This window comes from Lithobates pipiens, unplaced genomic scaffold, assembly GCF_037356315.1.
Source record: "Lithobates pipiens isolate NorthernLeopardFrog02 unplaced genomic scaffold, aLitPip1_a1.2 Scaffold_19, whole genome shotgun sequence".
Taxonomy (NCBI): Eukaryota; Metazoa; Chordata; class Amphibia; order Anura; family Ranidae; genus Lithobates; species Lithobates pipiens.
In genome coordinates this window covers 184,855,453-184,877,496 of record NW_027507764.1, presented here as the reverse complement: position 1 = coordinate 184,877,496, position 22,044 = coordinate 184,855,453, and the positions used below count along the sequence as shown (strand labels likewise).

The following is a 22,044-nucleotide window of genomic DNA, read 5'->3' as shown; positions in this document are numbered from 1 at the left end:
CTTTTAGCTAAACGTGATAAATTTCTCCAACATAGGCACTTGGGTTTTCTTTGTTTTACCTTTGAATCAAAAGTTATATCAGGGTGAGGAAAGACAGCACATTTATGTCAAACTAATTCAACACATGGAACTGCAGATCCTGCTTTGGTCAACAGTAAAACCCTTTGTAGATAAAATAGTATTCCTATGAAATCGTAAGGTGTACAGTCTTCCTAATATTGGAGCAAGCTTAGCAAAGAGGTATACAAAATATGTTGATATCCTTAAAGCAGACCTAGCCTTAGATATTGTTTGTTCATGTTATATGCACGCAGAACAAAATATAATATACCGTATATACTCGAGTATAAGCCGAGATTTTCAGCCTCTTTTTTGAGGCTGAAAGTGCCCCCCTCGGCTTATACTCGAGTCATCGCTGTCTGCCCGCTCGATCAGCGTGTCGAGCAGACAGACAGCGGCCATTCTATTCAAAAGCCGCGCCTCCGGCTCCGCCTTCGCCTGTGATAGGCGGAACACTGAATTTCCCAGCAGCCTGTGTTCCGCCTATCACGGACATCGTATCATCCTCGTACTACGGACGAGGATGATACGACGTCTGTGATAGGCGGAACACAGGCTGCTGGGAAATTCAGTGTTCCGCCTATCACAGGCGAAGGCGGCGGCGCAGCTTTTGAACTTTACAATGGCCGCCGACGAAGAGGGCACGGGACGGAGGCAAGGGAAGGCACGGCACGGGACGGGACGGGACGGCGGCGGCAAGGCACGGCACGACACGGGACGGATGCAAGGAGGCAAGTCACGGCACGGGACGGAGGCAAGGAGGCAAGGCACGGGACGGAGGCTCGGGACAAAGGTAGGCTGGACACACACACACACACACACACACACACACACACACACACACACACACACACACACGGATGGAGACACACACAGGGATGGATGGATGGATGGATGGAGACACACACACACACAGGGATGGATGGATGGATGGATGGAGACACACACACACAGGGATGGATGGATGGATGGATGGAGACACACACACACAGGGATGGATGGATGGATGGACACACACACACACAGGGATGGATGGACGGACACACAGGGATGGACGGACACACAGGGATGGACGGACACACAGGGATGGACGGACACACACACAGGGATGGACAGGCATGTCTCACCCTCGGCTTATACACGAGTCAATAAGTTTGCCAGTTTTTTTGGGGGTAAATTGGGGGCCTCGGCTTATATTCGGGTCGGCCTATACTCGAGTATATACGGTATTTATATTAGATATAGCTTTTTTTCATGTTGTATGCATGTAGAAAAAATAATAATAATGTATATATATATATATATATATATATATATATATATATATTTGATATACTGTAGTTATTTTATGTTATATGCATGCAGAACAAAATGTAATATACTGCAGTCCTTAGATGTTGTGGCTACAATAGTTTTCACTTTTCAGGCTTTTTTTTTCGCTTTATTTGAATCTGATGGCTAAAACAACTTCCCCCTATCTAAGTGAAGTAAAACATTACAGTTATGTATCACTTGTAAATTCATGGCTAAAAAATCACTGTTGCACTCTTGTGACCCAAAGTCAGCTGATGGTGGACAATAACCAGCTATCAGCTGACAAGGCAGAGCCGCACTAGGCTAGCTCTGGAAGGATTCCGACAATATCGTCAGGATCCACCCAGCTGCCTAATTGGCAGCTGGCTCCACCTCTAAGTGCATAGCTGAAAGCAAAAGCTAGCTATGACTATCCCTTCCCCAGCCTGACATGGAAGTAAACTCTGAAGCAGCAGAGCAGTGAGCGTTGAATGACAGCCACCGCTCTCCACTCTGAGCAGACCAAGAACTGAGCGATAAGCAGTCATGTGATCACCTTGTTCTTGGTCTTAAGCACAAACATGGGACAGCTGCAGCATCACACTGAGGCTGCAGCACGGAGGGGATTATGGATGTTTATTTTTTTCATAACTCATATTTCTCCTTTAAAGAATATCTTCCTTTCTCTCCAGTAGGTTAAGACCAGTTTTGTTCAACCATCTTTTTCATGGCCCAAAATGCTTGGATGGCCCAATCATATCAATAAGTGTACCTGAGCGATAGCCTTTGTGTTTTTTGATTTTGTGTAAACATTGTAATTTTCTGGTAATATACGATGTGAGAGGCAACAATAGAAGAGAGATCTGTTCCCTTATGCTGCTTCCCATCTTGTGAATTGCTACAATGTAAAGTTAGAGTAATCATTGGGGGAGCCCAACTGAAGAAATACTTCTTTTAGACTGAAGTAAACTAAATCAAACAAATTCAACAGAGAGGTCCTCCTAAAACAATATTAGAGAATATGGTTTTCTTTTGCACTAATGAAAAGACTGCACTAAGGTTGTACAACTTAGGCTATGCTGAAGAACAATAGGTGGCACAGGATTTCATAGGATCTTAACCACTACAGCCCCGGACCAATAAACACCTTAAGGACCAGAGGTCTTTTTCCAATTTCGCACTGCGCTGCTTTAACTGGTAATTGCGCGGTCATGCAATATTGCACCCAAACGAAATTTGCGTCCTTTTCTTTCCACAAATAGAGCTTTCTTTTGATGGTATTTGATTGCCTCTGCGATTTTTATTTTTTGCGATATAAATGGAAAAAGAGCGAAAATTTTGAAAAAAAAAGATATTTTCTTCTTTTTGTTATAAGAAAAATCGAATAAACTAAATTTTAGTCATACATTGAGGGCAAAATTTATTCAGCCACATGTCTTTAGTAAAAAAAATGTCAATAAGCGTATATTTTTTTTGGTTTGCGCAAAAGTTATAGCGTCTACAACATTTTCTGGAATTTACACAGCTTTTAATTTATGACTGCCTATCTCATTTCTTGAGGTGCTAAAATGGCAGGGCAGTACAAACCCCCCCCAAATGACCCCATTTTGGAAAGTAGACACCCCAAGGAAATTGCTGATGGGTATGTTGAGCCCATTGAATATTTTTTTTTTTTGTCCTAAGGGATTGAATAATGACAAAAAAAAAAAAAAAAAAATTTACAAAAAGTTGTCACTAAATGATATATTGCTCACACATGCCATGGTTATATGTGGAATTGCACCCCAAAATATATTCCGCTACTTCTCCTGAGTATGGGGATACCACATGTGTGGGACTTTTTGGGAGTCTAGTCGCGCACGGCACCCCGAAAACCAATCACCACCTTCAGGATTTCTAAGGGTGCAAATTTTTGATTTCACTCCTCACTACCTATCACAGTTTCGAAGGCCATAAAATGCCAAAATAGCACAAAACCCCCCAAAATTACCCCATTTTGGAAAGTAGACACCCCAAGCTATTTACTGAGAGGCATGTTGAGTCCATGGAATATTTTATATTTTGCCACAAGTTTTGGTGTGGAAGGGTGGAGCATAACTAGTTTGTTAGTTTGTCTATTGTTGATGAATGGGCCTTGTGAACTGTATTGGTTCCTTGTATCTTCTATTTTGCAAAACTCTATAAAATAGAATTCATAAAAAAAAGAAAAAAAATAGGCTTTAGGCCTTATTTTCATTAGTGGTCTGCATTCATTTAAAGAGTGGTCTGTATTCAGAAAGCATTTGAAAGCCATGGTTATGGGATAATTGCAGGGCAGTTCTACAGTGGTGTGAAAAAGTGTTTGCCCCCTTCCTCATTTCCTGTTCCTTTGCATGTTTGTCACACTTAAGTGTTTCGGAACATCAAACCAATTTAAACAATAGTCAAGGACAACACAAGTAAACACAAAATGCAATTTGTAAATGAAGGTGTTTATTATTAAAGGTGAAAAAAAATCCAAACCATCATGGCCCTGTGTGAAAAAGTGATTGCCCCCTAAACCTAATAACTGTTTAGGCCACCCTTAGCAGCAACAACTGCAACCAAGCGTTTGCGATAACGTGCAATGAGGCTTTTACAGCGTCCTGGAGGAATTTTGGCCCACTCATCTTTGCAGAATTGTCCTAATTCAGTTACATTAGAGGGTTTTCGAGCATGAACGGCCTTTTTAAGGTCATACAACAACATCTCAATAGGATTCAGGTCAGGACTTTGGCTAAGCCACTCCAAAGTCTTCATTTTGTTTTTCTTCAGCCATTCGGTGGTGGACTTGCTGGTGTGTTTAGGATCATTGTCCTGCTGCAGAACCCAAGTTCGTTTCAGCTTGAGTACACGAACAGATGGTCGGACATTCTCCTTCAGGATCTCTTGGTAGACAGCAGAATTCATAGTTCCTTTTATCACGGCAAGTCTTCCAGGTCCTGAAGCAGCAAAATAGCCCCAGACCATCACACTACCACCACCATATTTTACTGTTGGTATAATGTTCTTTTTATGAAATGCAGTGTTCCTTCTACGCCAGATATGCTTGGACACACACCTTCCAAAGAGTTCCACTTTTGTCTCATCGGTCCACAGAATGTTGTCCCAAAAGTCTTGGGGATCATCAAGATGTGTTGTGGAGAAATTGAGACGAGCTTTGATGTTCTTTTTGCTCAGCAGTGGTTTTCTCCTTGGAACTCTGCCATGCAGGCCATTTTTGCCCAGTCTTTTCCTGATGGTGGAGGCATGAACGCTGACCTTAACTGAGGCAAGTGAGGCCTGCAGTTCCTTGGACGTTGTTGTGGGGTCTTTTGTGACCTCTTGGATGAGTCGTCGCTGCGCTCTTGGGGTAATTTTGGGCGGCCGGCCACTCCTGGGAAGGTTCACCACTGTTCCATGTCTTCGCCATTTGTGGATAATGGCTCTCACTGTGGTTCGCTGGATTCCCAAAGCTTTGGAAATGGCTTTATAACCCTTTCCAGACTGATAGATCTCAATTACTTTCTTTCTCAATTGTTCCTGAATTTCTTTGGGTCTCGGCATGATGTGTAGCTTTTAAGGATCTTCTGGTGGACCTTACTGTGTCAAGCAGCTCCTATTTAAGTGATGCCTTGATTGTGAACAGGTGTGGCAATAATCAGGCCTGGGTGTGGCTAGAGAAATTGAACTCAGGTGTGGACAACCACAGTTATAGTATGTTTTAACAAGGGGGGCAATCACTTTTTCACACAGGGCCATGATGGTTTGGATTTTTTTTCACCTTTAATAATAAACACCTTCATTTACAAATTGCATTTTGTGTTTACTTGTGTTGTCCTTGACTATTGTTTAAATTGGTTTGATGTTCCGAAACACTTAAGTGTGACAAACATGCAAAGGAACAGGAAATGAGGAAGGGGGCAAACACTTTTTCACACCACTGTATTTAATATAATGGGACCCGTTGAGTGTGTGTATTGCCTGTGTATAACCCCTGTCACTGCTTTGCAGCTTTTCAGTAAAAACCACAAGGCCCAACCGCTTATGTAAACATGACTTTAAAGCGGCGTTCCACCCAAAAATTGAACTTTTGCTTTAAGCACTCCTCGCCCCCTTACATGCCACATTTGGCATGTCATTTTTTTTTGGGGGGGGGGGGGTGGGGGCCTCGTTAGGAGGGGGACTTCCTGTCGCACTTCCTCCTTCCGCCCAGGGACCACCAAGGTGATTCTTCCTTTCGCCTTAGGCGGCACCTCCCTCTAGGCGATCACCTGGTACACACGTGACAGGTAGCGCAGTGCGTGCCCGGCTGTGAAGCCGAAAGCTGTCACGTCCGGGTGCCCAGAGTGGCAATGGAGGTGCCGGCGGAGAGGAGGGGGAGAGGAGCGACACCCCGTTCGGCCGCATCACTGGACCGTGGAACAGGTAAGTGTCTGTTTATTAAAAGTCAGCAACTACACTTTTTGTAGCTGCTGACTTTCAATAAGCCTGGAACTCCACTTTAAGCAAAAAAGGAGACATAAGATGAGGTCTATATCAGTAGTAGATGTTCTGCACTGTGACTGTGTGGTGATCGAGGCATGGTAAATCACCAATGAGGAAAAAGATAGATTGCAATGAGACAGCAGGCACTTGCTTTTTTTGGGTGCAGTTTTAGAAAGTTCAAATCCTCTAATTAAAAAGCACCAGGACCACATGCCTGTTTTAATAAACAATACATCTATTCGCAAATCTTAATATTTTAGGCTTGCATAGCCACCAAGGCAGCAGAGGAGTATTTTTGATCTGCTAATTTTCTGTAGCTTTGCTTCAGAACACTGAACAACAGGTAAATAAATAGGTTAAAAGAAATCCATTATGAGCTTCACAACAGAAGAAAAGGTTTTGTGTACTATACATCCAACTACAAAATGGCTGCGGGTACAGAAAGCTGTGAGAAAAGAATGACATCCGTTTCACACTGTGTCAACACATTTTAGATTCTTTTTTATCCTAGAATATATACAGGTATCTTCATTGTGTAGGAACAGGAAAAAACCGAACAGATATAATGCACTTTTCAAACAGCTTGCTCTAAGCTAGCATAGCAATACAAAAATTAACATATAACTTAAAATCCTCCTGGCATGCTGAATCCTCATTTCAATTAACTGGCTTGACCAGTATAACCCCAAATCTACTTTACATGGACAATATGGTTGAATGGCATCTTATAGTCCATGTGTGAAGTGGTTTGACTGACAGACCACATTCAAGAAATCACAGAGACCAATACAAGCGATCTTATTAGGGGCTTATTTAATTAAAAAAAGGGATGTTTCTAAATCCAAGTATTAATATTTTTCTTATATACCTGTGCATAACACAGAGAATCAGGGTAAGACCCCTTTCACACTGGGGCGAGAGGTGTGTCGGCAGTAAAGTCACGCTATTTTTAGATTTGTGGTGCTATTCGGCCACTAACGGGGCAGTTTTACCCCCCGCTGTCGGCCAAGAAAGGGTTAAAAACCACCACAAAGGGCCTCTGCAGACGCGCTTTGCCGGCGGTATAGCCGCTCTGCCCCATTGATTTCAATGGGCAGGAGCGGTGGAGGAGCGGTATACACACCGCTCCAAAGATGCTGCTAGCAGGACTTTTTTTTACCATCCTGCTAGCGCACCGCTCCAGTGTGAAAGCCCTCTGGTTTAACCAGTTGCTGATTTAGGAATGGGGTTTGTTTTCTCTATACTCATCATTCAGAGCATTCAGAGACCAAGGTTATTAACCAGTTCCCGACCGGTGCACGACAATGTGCAGAATGGCACCGGCAGGGATATTGGTGTGCAGGTACGTTCATTTCTATATGCCACCCTGCCATCGCATGCATGCCTTCGGTGGTGCACTCGCGTGGCAGTCGGGACCCTCGTGAGTCCGGTCGCGGGCATACCCGCGATCGTCTCACGGGGAGGCTGAACGGGGAGATGACGTTGTAAACAGCATCTCCCTGTTCTGCCTAGCAACAAGTGACACTGATCTCTGCTCCATGTGATTGGAGCAGAGATCCGTGTTCACTAACACACAGCCCAGCCCCCCACAGTTAGTAACACGCCCCTAGAAACACTTAACCCCTACACTGCCACCCCCTGGTTAACCCCTTCACTGCCAGTGTCATTTACACAGGAATCGGCACTGATTGCTGTATAAATGACAATAGTCCCAAAAATATGTGAAAAATGTCCGATGTGTCCGCCATAATGTCGCAGTTAAAATATAAATCGCTGATCGCCGCCATTACTAGTAAAAAAAAAATAAAAAATATAAAAATGCCATAAAACTATCCCCTATTTTGTAAACGCTATAACTTTTGCGCCAACCAATCAATAATCGCTTATTGCGATTTTTTTTACCAAAAATATGTAGAAGGATACGTATCGGCCTAAACTGAAGGAAAAACAATTTTTTAAATTTTTTGGGGGGGGATATTTATTATAACAAAAAGTTAAAAATAACGTGTTTTTTTTCAAAATTGTCATTCTATTTTTGTTTATAGCACAAAAAATAAAAACCGCAAAGGTGATCAAATACCACCAAAAGAAAGCTCTATTTGTGGGGAAAAAAAAGGACGTCAATTTTGTTTGGGAGTCATGTTGCACGCCCGCGCACACCAGCATATTCATATTTTCATCTTATATTCGGTCCCATGCACTTTTTTATTGACAGTTAAAGTGACGCAATGCCGAATCGCAAAAAGTGGTCTGGTCTTAAGCCAGCAAAATGGTCCGGTCTGAAAGTGGTTAAACTACAGATATGGTTTCTTTTTTTTTTTTTTTTTTATTGCAATCATTTTTTATTAGGTTTTAAAGTGGTTGTAAAGTTTTTTTTTAGCTTAATGCATTCTATGCACTAAGATAAAAATCCTTCTGTGTGCAGCAGACCCCTCAGCCCCTCTAATACTTACCGGAGCTCCGTCTAGATCCAGCAACCTTGCAGGAGTGTCTCGGCTGCCCGGGACTCTCCTCCTCATTGGCAGAGACAGCAGTGTGGCACCATTGGCTCCCGCTGCTGCAAATCAAAGTCAGTCAGCCAATAAGGAGAGAAAGGGGGTAGGGCTGTGGCTCCTTGTCTAGATAGATGCATGGAGCTGTGGCTTGGCTCAGGTGCTTAATTGCTATAGGGGCATCCAACAGGAGGGAGGGACCAGGAGCACCGAAGAGGGACCCAAGAAGAGGAGGCTGCTCTGTGCAAAATCACTGCACAGAAAAGGTAAGTATAACATGTATGGTTTTTTTAGTTAAAAATAAGACTTTAGTATCACTTTAACAGGAGATACACACATTTGTTAATTACAAAAAAAAATAAAAAATATGCAACAAGTCTCAAAAATACAGCCTCTTGTAATTATTTTAAGTGTATTTTAATGATTTTAAGTATTTCCGTATTGCGGAAATGGGAGAATGAAAACTCCTTCTACAGGCTTTAACCACTTGCTTACTGGGCACTTAAACCCCCCTCAGTGCCAGACCAATTTTCAGCTTTCAGCGCTGATGCACTTTGAATGACAATTGCGCGGGCATACAATACTGTACCCAAATGAAATTTTTATCATTTTTTTCCCACAAATAGAGCTTTCTTTTGGTGGTATTTAGTTACAGCTCGGAGTTTTATTTTTTGCTAAACAAACAAAAAAAGATGCAAAAAAAAAAAAAAAATCATGTTTAATAGTTTGTTATAAAGTTTTGCAAACGGGTCATTTTTCTCCTTCATTGAAGTGCTCTGATTAGGCGGCACTGATAGGCTGCACTGGTGGGCCCTGATGGGCTGCATTGGTGGGCACTGATGGGCTGCACTGGTGGGCACTGATGGGCTGCACTGGTGGGCACTGATAGGCTGCACTGGTGGGCACTGATAGGCATAGTTAAGGCGGCACTAATAGGCACAGATAAGGCGGCACCGATGGGCACAGATAAGGCGGCACTGATGGGCAAAGATGGCCACGGATGGGTGGCACGGATGGGCACTGATAGGTACCACTGATAGATGGGACTGATGGGCACTGATAGGTGGCTCTGATAGGTGGCACTGCTGGGCACTGATGGGAGGCACTGCTGGGCACCAGTAGATGACACTGATGGGCACGGATGTGGCACTGTGGTGCAGCACCTTTGAGGCAGATTGTGGGCACTGCTGGGTGGCACTGCTGGGTGGCACTGTGGGTGGCACTGCTGGGTGGCACTGTGGGCACTGCTGGGTGGCACTGACGGGGGGCACTTGCTTTTAATACATTTGGCACTGCATGGGGCAGGTGGGCACTGGCAGGGGCAGGTGGGCACTAGCAGGGCTGGCCGTGATCGGGACTGATGTCCCGATCACGGTCGCCGGTGATCAGCTTTTTTTTTTCTCCTCGCGCTGACAGCGCAAGGAGGAATAATAGCCGATTACCGGCTCCGTTATATCACATGATCAGCTGTCATTGGCTGACAGCTGATCATGTGATAAGGGGTCGGGATCGACCCCTTGCACGGATCGGTGATCAGGCGAGTCTCATGGACTCGCCGATCACAGAGCGCGCCGCACGCGCCCCTCAGGGGGCGCGCAGGCCGCTCGTGCACGGGACTACGTCAATAGACGTAGTCCCGGAAAAGGAGATCCGCGCTGTAGCCATCATTTGGCTATAGCGCGGATCTCAAGTGGTTAACCAGTGCTCAGTCGGACACTGATAGAAGTCACAAGACTGCCATATACTGCTCATTAGAAAAGATATTTAGCAGTTTAAATTGACTAAACTAATTGCATTTCCATGTCCTGTGTACTATGCGAGACCAGATATAGTGAATGCAGGGTCCTGGGTTTAGTAACACTTTAAGTGCATCCGGCAGTTGAGGTACAAGGATTGATGCACCTTAGGGCCTAGTACTGACAGGTTTAGCTGAGGAAGGCAAAAAGGAAAACAAAAAATGCTGGGAGGGGGTATAGAGAGGTGAGAATAGGGAGAATAGGGAGAAGAGGGGAGGAAAAATAAAGACACTATGAGGATAAAGATTTGGTTTCATCATTGATAAGGTCTCTCAGCATCTTTTAACAAGCAGCAGCCTCTAGCAATTAAACTAACTTGGAATTTTTAATAAGTCTTCTGTAACATAGTAAGAGAGTCTAACAGTTTTTGGCAACATAAAAGCAGTCTCTAACAAATAATAAAATGTATTAAATCAGTGTCACACAGTACTTATTCATAAATAATAAATATTAAACAAATATCCTGTGGTGTAAACAATAAAAAAATACAACATAAAATGAATGTCTAATGTGTCTGCGTATTCACATTATACGCAACTCAAAACTTGAATGTTCATAATAAAAAGTGCTAAAATGTCTTCATAATAATGACAAATAAAACTTCTGATTTTCCACTGTGATTTTTATTCCACAACTTGTGAGTGAGTATCCCTTCACCAGCATATTTATATTTTCATCTTATATTCGGTCGCATGCACTTTTCCCCTTTAAGTGGGGGACACATGAGACACAACCGTACTCCTCGCTACAGCTGCCAGATGTTCCCCAACCCATCTCCATCTTCCAAAATTATTTGGCCAATTTTAATTTAAAAGTCAAAAAGAATAAAGATACGTAGTGCTCTCCACATGCAGTGCAATATTTGTTATTTAAAATATAATATACTTAAAACATGCACATAAAAGGTGGATAGTGTGTAAGGTGTAAGTCAATACAATGGGGGAAAACCTCCAACAAAATGGCCACCAGCACACTTCCAGTTTGCAGGGTAATGTTATGGAGGACAAAGGAGCCGGTGGCTTCATGCTGCAAACCAGAAAATGTGGGTTATGTATAATGTGAATATGGAAAAAGTAAATCGCGCTAGAAAAAATTCTAATTAATTGGTTAACTGATCAATTATTAAATCAATTAATTGGCTAAAAACTCACCCTTTATAGGCAGCAGCTCCGGTGGGATACACACACAGACGATGCAAAAAAATAAAAATAAATTAAAGAGCTGTGCAGCTCTTTAAATAGTTTTTTATAATGTGAATACATGGACACATTGGACTTTCATTTGATGATTTTTTTTTTTTTATTGTTGAAATATTGTCTACACCACTGGATATTTATTTATATTTATGGGTAAGTACTGCACAACATGGATTTAACTCATTTTATTCCCTGTTTGTGAATGTGTGGGCAGCAGTACTGACATTGATATTGATATGTCAGTACTGACAATGTCATATCAACACTGATATTGCATAATATATTATTTTTCCATTATTGGAATCATATTTATGACACTATAATACATGAGTCTAAATATCATTGGGAATTTGGTTGATAATTAGTGAATTGTATTGAGTTTTGTTCATATTTACACTCTTCCTCATATTGATTGGACTTATTTATTTATTTATTTTTAATCTCTAACAATCACTTGTCATTTTGCTTTTGTTTTTTTATTTTTTTAAGATTTTTTTTATTTTATTTAAAAGGATCAGCCAATATCTTAAATACATAACAATACTACAGTACATATTATATAAATGTTATAAACATGCATATAATCTGTTATTATGTGAATAATATCATATCACATCCATTCATATGATTACAAATAATAAAAAAAACATGATAATAATGTGAATAATTAGTAGTGTGGTGTCATATTTGAATGTTGTTGTTGCAAAGATAAAAAGTATAATATTGAAGGAGATTACTACCCTGTTTCCCCCAAAAATAAGACCTAGCGTGATTGTCGGTGATGGCTGCAATATATATAATATCAGTGAAGGAGAAAATTTACTTATTTACAAAGTTTTGAAACTGAAACAAAAAAAAACATTTTTTTTTTCAAAATTTTCTATTTTTTAATTTGTTCAGCAAAAAATAAAAACCGCAGAGGTGATCAAATACCACCAAAAGAAAGCTCTATTTGTGGGGGAAAAAAATGATAAAAATTTCATTTGGGTACAGTGTAGCATGACCGCACAATTGTCATTCAAATTGCGACAGCGCTGAAAGCTCAAAATTGGTCTGGGCAGGAAGGTGTTTAAGTGCCCTGTATTGAAGTGGTTGACTAGGGCTTATTTGGGGGGTAGGTAGCCCTACCCCCCCCCAAATAAGCCCTAGTCAACCACTTCAATACAGGGCACTTAAACACCTTCCTGCCCAGACCAATTTTGAGCTTTCAGCGCTGTCGCAATTTGAATGACAATTGTGCGGTCTTGCTACACTGTACCCAAATGAAATTTTTATCATTTTTTTCCCCCACAAATAGAGCTTTCTTTTGGTGGTATTTGATCACCTCTGCGGTTTTTATTTTTTGCTGAACAAATTAAAAAATAGAACATTTTGAAAAAAAAAATGTTTTTTTTTGTTTCAGTTTCAAAACTTTGTAAATAAGTAAATTTTCTCCATCACTGATGGCCACTGATGGGGATACACTGATGGGCAATGATAAGGCGGCACTGATGGGCACCGATGAGGTGGCACCAATGAAGTGGCACTGATGAGGTGGCATTGATGGACACTGATATGTGGCACTGATAGGCGGCACTGATGGGCACTGATAGGCGGCACTGATGGGCGACACGGATGGGCACTGATAGGTGGCACAAATTGGCACTGATAGCTGGCATGGATAGGCGGCACAGGTGGGCATGGGTAGTCGGCACAGGTGGGCATGGGTAGGTGGCACAGGTGGGCATGGATGGGCACTGATAGGTGTCATGGATGGGCACTGATAGGCGGCATTGTATTTTAATATACTGTACTAATGGATGCCAATCAGTGCCAAACAATAATGCATGCCAATCAGTGATGCCCATTGTGGGCACTGATTGGCATCCATTATGGGCACTGATTGGCATCCATTGTGGCACTGACTAGAATCCCTGGTGGTCTAGGGTGGCATACCTTATCCTGGGCATCCCTGGTGGTCTGGTGGTGTCCCTGGTGGTCCAGTGTGGGCATCCTCGGGGGGGCTGTGCTGATAATCGATCAGCACAGGCCCCCCCTGTCAGAGGAGCAGCCGATCGGCTCTCCTCTACTCGCGTCTGACAGACGCGAGTGAGGAAAAGCCGATCACCGGCTCTTCCTATTTACACTGTGATCAGCCGTGATTGGACATGGCTGATCACGTCGGAGACTCTTTACCAAGATCGTAGTTGCAGGGTGTCAGACTGACACCCCGCAACAACGATCGCCGCGATGCGCGCCCCCGGGGGCGCGCAGCGGCTCATAATCCTGATCACGTCATATGACGTCCGATCAGGATTATGAAACCACTTTGCCACCGTCAATTTGTAATAGGGCGGGCGGCAAGTGGTTAAAGTCCTTGTAGGTCTTATTTTCAGGGTAGGGATTATTCAGTCACGGAACCAATCCTCTGTGTGGCTGATCCTGCAGTTTGTAAAAGGCAGCTTCACCTCTCTCTCCTACTGGCTTTCAGCTGCTGCAGAGAGAGACACACACAGAGGATCGGCTCTGTAATTGCCAGCATTTACATCCTCTCTGTGCACCATCCTCTTCCCTACGCTGCATCCCCATAGCATAACCTAGCTGGCCTATACACAGCTCCAGTCACATAAAAAAAAACACTGATTTACACTTTACAGGACATGACATCCATGTGAATGAGCCCCAAGACCTAATTTGCACACAGAGTTTTATTTATTTATTAACTCAATATAGTTTTGTCTTTAAGATGTTGCAGGAAGTTACAAGTTATGCTGTGTTTCTGCTAATGAATTTAGTGTATTTTCAGCATTAATATTGTTTTGATAATTTATTTTTTCTGGGGGGGGAGGGGGGCTCTCTGTTAGCTGACCCCTGTCCTCCACCCTTCTGAACCCTATTCTGAGCTCTGCTGACTCCTCTAAACTGCCGTGTTGACCCTTGTATACTGACCTGCTGACCCCTGTTCTTCACCCTGGTGACTCCTGTCCTACACTCTGCTGTCCACTGCCCTATTGATTCCTGTACACTCCCCTGCTGACCTCCCATCCTTTGCCCTGCTGACCGGTACACTGCCCTTCTACCCCCTGTCCTCTGCTTTACTGACACCCTGTATATTGCCTTCCCTGCTGCCCCCTGCACACTGCCCTATAAACGAAAAGCCTCTGTACACTGCCCTGCTGACCTCCCACTCTCTGCACCCTGACATTTTTTTACTGCTCCTCTAAATCAGACAGGTTAGATCTGGCCCTGATTCTAATTACTGTTCAATCAAAAGTGCAAGTAAAGTAATTAAAGCGGAAAATTAAAGTGGAACTTTTTCTCATTTGTCTGACATGACCCCCCCCCCCCCCTTTCGTTCCACATTTGGCACATTTCGGGGGGATCGGATACCTGTCTTTTATAGGTGTCCTAGTATTACATTTTTGCAGCAGTGGGTGGACCTCCACTTTAAGAAGATTTGACATGCAGCAGGTTACTAGTGATCATTCAAGTTTACTTAATTTGTAATGTTCTTGGTTAGAGATCTGCCCAAAAGCTATGCAGAGTGTGTTTCACATTTTGTAACCCTCCTTTAGGAAAATTACATTCGTACATCTGTGCTAAGTTGTCCATAGGATTAACAATGCCTTGAAAAATGATTCATACCCCTTGAAATTGTCCACATTTTGTCATGTTACAATCAAAAACATAAATGTATTTTATTGGGATTTTATGAGATAGACCAACACAAAAGTGGCACATAATTGTGAAGTGAAATGAAAATGATTAATGGTTTTCACATTTATTTTTTTACAGATAAATATCTGAAAAAATGTGACATAAGTCAATACTTTGTAGAACCACCTTTCTGTGTCTGTGAACCGCAATTTTCAAGTCTTGCCACAGATTCCCAATTGTATTTAGGTCTGGACTTGGACTGGGCCATTCTAACACATGAATATGCTTTGCTCTAAACCATTCGATTGTAGCTCTGGCTGTACGTTTAGGGTCATTGTCCTCCTGGAAGGTGAACCTCCACCCCTAGCCTCAAGTCTTTTGCAGACTCTAACAGGTTTTCTTCTACATTTGGCTCCATCCATCTTTCCATCAACTCTGACCAGCTTCCCTGTCCCCCACAACATGAATGCTGCCACCGCCATGTTTCACGGTGAGGATGGTGTGTTCAGGGTGATGTGCAGTGTTCGTTTTCTGCCACACATAGCGATTTGCTTTTAGGCAAAACAGTAAAATTTTGGTCTCATCTGACCAGAGGGCATTCTTCCACAAGGCTTCTCACTAACTGCAAACAGGACTTCTTATTGCTTTAGTACAACAATGGCTTTCTTCTTGCCACTCTTCCATAAAGGCCATATTTGTGGAGAGCACGACTAATAGTTGTCCTGTGGACAGATTGCCCCACCTGAGCTGTGGATCTCTGCAGCTCCTCCAGAGTTACTGTGGACCTTTGCTTCACAGAATAGCAATATTACATTACACACAGGTGGACTATATTTACGAATTTAGATGATTTCTGTTTTACTAGGTTTTAGTGAGGAGCATCAGAGTAAAGGGGGCTGAATACAAATGCACACCACACTTTTCACATATTTATTTGTAAAACATGTTGAAAACTATTTATAATTTTGCTTCCACTTCTCAATTATGTGCCACTTTGTGTTGGTCTATCACATAAAATCCCAATAAAATATATTTACATTTTTGGTTGTAACATGACAAAATGTTGAACAATTCACGGCATATGAATACCTTTTCAAGGTACTATAGCACCACACTGTTGTGTCTGAAAGTGATGAAAGTAGAGATAAGCACTTGAAAGTGGGAAAGAAACCAGCACAGTAAGTTAGACAAGCAGCAAGAGATACCAAAGAATAGGCCAAGACATAGCCAAGCTTGGAAACTAAAGGTGGGAATCCACTACAAAAAAAAAGAAAAAAAACATATCAAAGGATGTGTAAAGGACCCTGGTACTCAAAAGGAGTATGACCTTCGAGCAAGCTTCCCTTGCACAGTAACAGAATGATCCAAGACCACATAGCTCACTCAGTCACTTGTCAGGACACAGTGTAGGGTGGTGCAAAACATCAACGGTTTATTGAAACACAGGCACAAAGAGATATACGCTCTGGGACAACCCCCCCCACCTTTCTTTGCATAATGACACAGGGTGGGGTAAACTGTACATCCAGTAACATGAGACACAGGTACATTCAAACTTTTCAACAAATATTTCAATCAGTAATTGGGCACACAGACAGCTTTATCAGCAGGAAAGAAGGCTGTGGAAATTCCCCCTCTAGCAACTACTAGACAGTGATATAATTAACATGAGCCAATTAACCACATGCCGACTGCCGCATGCCAATTTACATCAGCAGAATGGCACAGCAGGAAAAATGTAAAATTTTAAATTCCTGTCTAACGTGCCCACAGGTCCCACAAGCTCGTTGTTCGCCGGTGGCCTGCGATTGCGGTGAGAAGAGGCAGAATGGGTTGATGTAAACAAGGCATTTCTCTGTTCTCCCTAGCAACATGACAGGGATCTACTGTTCTCTGTCACTGGGAGCAGTGATCTCTGTCTTGTTGTAGTGAGCTCAGTGATCTTCGGGTACTCAGACAGTACTGCATTAAATAATGCATGATTCTGTGATGGAAATCACTGCATAAGCTCAGAAATACTTCCAAAAATAACTGTCAGTGAACACAGTTTACCATGTCATACAAAAATGCAAGGTAAAGCTCTCTCATGCAAAGAAGAAACCATATCTGGACGTGATCTGGAAAAGCCACCATCTTCTCTTGGACAAAGCTCATTTAAAATGGTCTGTTGCAAAGTGGAAAACTGTTCTGTGGTCAGACAAATTGAAATTTGACATTCCATTTTGGCAACCATGGGCACCACGTCCTCCAAAACTAAAGAGGAGAGGAACTTTCCAGCTTTTTATCAGTGCTAAGTTCAAAAGCCAGCCTCTCAATGTGCATTAGTGCATATTGTCAATCAACCAAATTAGTTGCAAAAGGTTCTTCCAGCCTTTCAATGTTAGTATCATTTACTTTGCCAGATTGTTTTGCCCTGTTCCAACTTTTTTTTTTAAATGTGTTGCTGCCATTCATTTCAAAATTATCTTATTTTTGTCTTAAAATTATACATGTTTTCTCAATTTAAACATTTGATATGTTTTCTTTTTTTCTATTATGAAAAAAAAATATGGGTTTATGAGATTTGCAAATCACTGCATTCTGCTTTTATGTAGATTTTACACAGAGTCTCAACTTGATTTTGAAAAGGCGTTGTACAAATATAATTATGTAGAATAAAAGCATTTCTAAACAGAAATAAATAAATAACTTACTCAGGTCAGCAGAAAGAAAAATCGAAATAGTATCGCTGCAAGGCCATTATTTTGTTTATGGCCATGTAAATTAAATTGCACTGAAGTGTTCTATTAGTATGCACAATATAAATTATATTGTGATTACCATTAAATGTCAAGTCTCTCAAAAGAACCCAAACACACAGAAAGTAAAATGTATTCTCTGGAAGAAAAAGTAGATAAAATGCATCTATGTGCTGTGTGGTTTTTCAGCTAAAATACCAGCAAGCAGACAAGGTGAGGATAACAATAACTAATAAAAAAATAATATGCAAGACATTTTATCAAGCAACATGCAGTCAATCCAAATTGTAATATAGCTGGTATTAAATATGCTGCCATTTAGTTTACCTTTATCTTCTGAACTCCAAAAATGTGGAAAATATAGGGTTTGTAGCAGAAAATATATTTACTATATATTTGTCTGCTTTGTATGTGTATCTTTGCTTTCCAGACTTTCAGATTTCAATCTATATGTCTCATCTGAATCCAAATTACACACTAGATCCTTTCCGTGTCTTAACAGATTCACTATACCATATGCACTAAATATACCATTTTCTGATAAGACATTTTAGTCTACTCCAAAGCCACAGGGATCTGAGCAATTTTCACACACAGATGGATGTGATAATACTATTAGGAAAATCCATAAAAAAGAAAATGGAAGTAAAACCTTTATCGGGTTGTTATTTGTATATTATTATTGATTACTATCCTGGGCCTTACTTATTGGGCCCGTATTTTTTTATTCTGGAACAGCAATCATGCAGCTACAGAACAAAAGATAAAAACGTGGATTTTCATAATGTATTGACAGCCACAGGCTTAAGATGACTGCTTCAGATTCTTTACTATGTTTGACCTAACCATGCAATAGCTAAATCTCTTTTTTTAACAGCTAAGGCATTTTAATAGTACATACAACCATTTTCCATTTGTAATAACATAAGTGTATTAAAAGGGATTTAGTACGTACTGTTAAGCCAAAGCAATTTGGTGATGACCCGATAAAAGAGAAAACTTGATTGATGCACTGTCATGGGTATGCAATAGTTTGTCTGCTTACCTGTTCCCATGTGTTCATCTAGAGACCAGCCGACCCTCACATGTCTGCTTTTGTAATCCATCCTCTGGCATGGCTCCACCCTAGCTCCTATCAGAGAGCTCTATATTAACCTGTGCACTGCAGGCCAGCCCTGCTGATCAACCTTTGTGTGTTAGCTTCCTGTTACCTGCCGTGTGCTCTGCTGTTATTCCGTTACCGACTTTGGCGTGTTCTTGACTATCCCTGTTTGTCTGTGATCCTGACCTTTTGGTGTGTCCCTGACTATTCCTGTCTGCTTGTGGCCCCGACCTTGGCTTTGTCCCTCACCATCCCTATCCTCCTGTTGCCTACTGTGGGTGTGAGCTGGGGGACCCTGGGGGTCGCAACCTGGAGCCAGTTGCAGCCAAGTCCATCCTCACCACTCGAGGCTCTGGTGAACACCTGCTGGCTCTTAGACTCCGCACCCCAGGGAATCTTACGCTCTAGCCCCGTCCGCAGCAGTCAGCCGTAGGGTCCACAATCTTGCGGTGCACTCCTAATCCCTACGGTGTGCATCTGTCACCAGGCCTCAAGGTGACCTGACATGCACATAACTTAAAAAAAACAAAAACATTGAGGCAACTAAAAAAAAAAAAAAAATACTAATTTAATCCCATAGTCTTTATTTAAAATCATTCACAGTATTTTATATAACAAGCTTCGGGCTACTTTCACACTGGGGTGGGCGGTAAAATGATACTAGTTTTAGCGCTGCTTTACCATCATTTTAGCTGCGCTATTTGGTCGCTAACAGGTGCTTTTAACCCCCGAATAAAGGGTTAAATGTGCCCGTGTAGCGCTGCTGCCGAAGTGCTTTGCATGTGCTTCAGCAATGGTGTCCATTCATTTCAATGGGGAGGAGCGGTGTCTATGCTGCAATTTTGTACAGGTCAAAAGTACACCAATGTAAAAAGCAGAAAATGCCTGTAATCTGCTAAAAAAGACGCTAGCTCCTGTACTTTTTTGAGCTTCAAGCGTTTTGCTTCAGATGACAAAATGCTTAGATGTGAACAGGGGCTAGTGAAATGGGATTTGTCTTGTTGGGCATTTTTTTCAGAGCTGAGCCTTACAGCAGAAAAATGCCCAAAAATGCCTAGGAGTGAACAGAGCCTTAATGTCCTGTACACTTCTGCACAGGAAAAAGAACACAGCAGAAGCTGTTTGCTTTCAGACTACTTCATTCTGGTTAAATCCACAGATGTCCTCCTCTGAATACAAAGGGTAAGAAGAGGTAAGGCAATGCCTGTGTTCATTCAGTTTTGTGTGTGTAAATTTCAAATCGAACTCTGTATACAAAAAGCTTTTTTTTTTTCACAGAACAGCAAAGAATAAACAGGTAGGCAGGTATAAAAGAGCCTAAAGTTTAACCTGCTGGCCGTAAGCGCAAGAAATAAATATTCATATGCAATATTTGAGATTTTAATACACAAACACCAATCCATTCAAGCTACCCTTAATAAAATATGAATAAACCCAGCAGCTGGAGACAATCTGCCACCCGCATCAGAAAAAAAAGGTCAACCATAAATACCATACCAAAGTCCAATAACATGCACATATGCAAGCTCAAAAAGTCTCTTGCTTTGTTGATTTATTTTGCTGATCTTGATCAGATGATGAATCCCTCACACCAAAAACAGGATTTTTAAAACAGCTTACCTGTAAAATCCTTTTCTTTGATGTACATCAGGGGACACAGAGCCATAGTAGTTACTATGTGTGTTATAGGGCCACTGATAGGTGATGGACACTGGCACGCCCTAAGGCAAGAAGTGTACTCCCTATATAACCCCTCCCACTACTGGAAGTCCTCAGTTTTGTAGCCAAGCAATACAAGTGGTTTACCAAGAAGGGAGGGACCTCTGTGTCCCCTGATGTACGTCAAAGAAAATGAGTTTACAGGTAAGCGGTTTTAAAAATCCTGTTTTCTTTAAATACATCAGGGGACACACAGCCATAGTAGTTACTATGTGGGATGTCCCATAGCAATGGCAACTGAAGGGAGGGAGACAGACACATCAAAAAAGTAGGGCAAAAAGGAGGCCAGAGGACTCATACTGCAGCCTGCAGTACACTGCGCCCAAAGGCAATATCCTCATGACCTTTAACATCGATTTGATAAAATCTGGTAAATGTATGAACTGAAGACCAAGTTGTGGCCTTACAGATCTGAGCCATAGAGGCCTGATGATGGACTGCCCAAGAGGCACTAATCGCCCTGGTTGAGTGTGCTTTAAGATGAAAAGGAGGAATTTTCTTCTTTAAGCCATAAGCTTGAGCAATCACTTGACAAATCCATTTGGAAATAGTAGATGTTGATGCTGCCTGTCTCCTTTTTGGACCTTCTGGCAGTACAAACAATACATCTGTTTTGTGAACCTGAGCGGTCGCCTTTAAATAGACTCTAATCGTTCTTACTATATCAAGTGAATGTACTGCCTTCTCTTCCCTAGATTGAGGCTCTGGGAAGAAAGAAGGAAGAATAATATCTTGGTTTAAATGAAAACCTTTTTAAATGAAGAACCAATTCCCATAAAGGCTCAAAAGGCTGATTCTGCAAAGCCGATAAGACTAAATTTAAATGCCTTGATAGGGGGGTTAATTTGTTATCCCCTGAATTAAGCTATGCACCAGAAAGTGGGAAGCAAGAGGCCGTGGAAAAAACACTGACAAGGCCAAGATCTGCCCCTTGATAGTACTCAAGACCAACTTCATTTCTAATCCCATTTGTAGGAATCAAGGATCCTACCTATGACATACTTCCTGGGGTGCCAAGCCCTGGATCCACACCAAGAAACATGTGCCTTCCAGACACTATAGTAAATGATTCTGGAAGCCGGCTTCCTGGCATTAATCAAAGTAGACACTACTGAAGGAGATAACCCACAATCTTTTAGAATGTGGGGTTCAATAGCCAAACTGTTAAATTTAGCGTCCGTAAGGTAGGATGGAATACCGGACCTTGTGCGAGAAGGGACTCCTACCGCCATCTTTATGATCTCAGCAAGTTAAGATCTTTTGGCCCAGGCTGGGGCCACCAGAATCCCCTCCTTTCGTTCCTGATGGATCCTGCGGAGAAGACGCGGAAGTATCAGAACTGGAGGAAGTGCATAGATCAGTGAAAACTGATCCCATGGGAAGACTAATGCATCTGTTCCGCATGCTAGTGGATCCCTCGTTCTCGACACAAAGTTGTCGACTTTGTTGTTGAATCTGGACGTGAACAGATCCAAGTCCGGAATACCCCATTTCTGACACTAGGAAGATGTCGGGTGAAGAGACCAT

General features: G+C 42.0%; 1 protein-coding gene across 2 annotated transcripts in view; it reads right to left on the bottom strand.

Annotated features, from left to right (window-relative positions):
* Nucleotides 1–22,044, bottom strand: part of ULK4 (unc-51 like kinase 4) — a 951,013-nt gene that overhangs the window by 544,228 nt on the left and 384,741 nt on the right. The gene's annotated exons all lie outside the window — the stretch shown is intronic.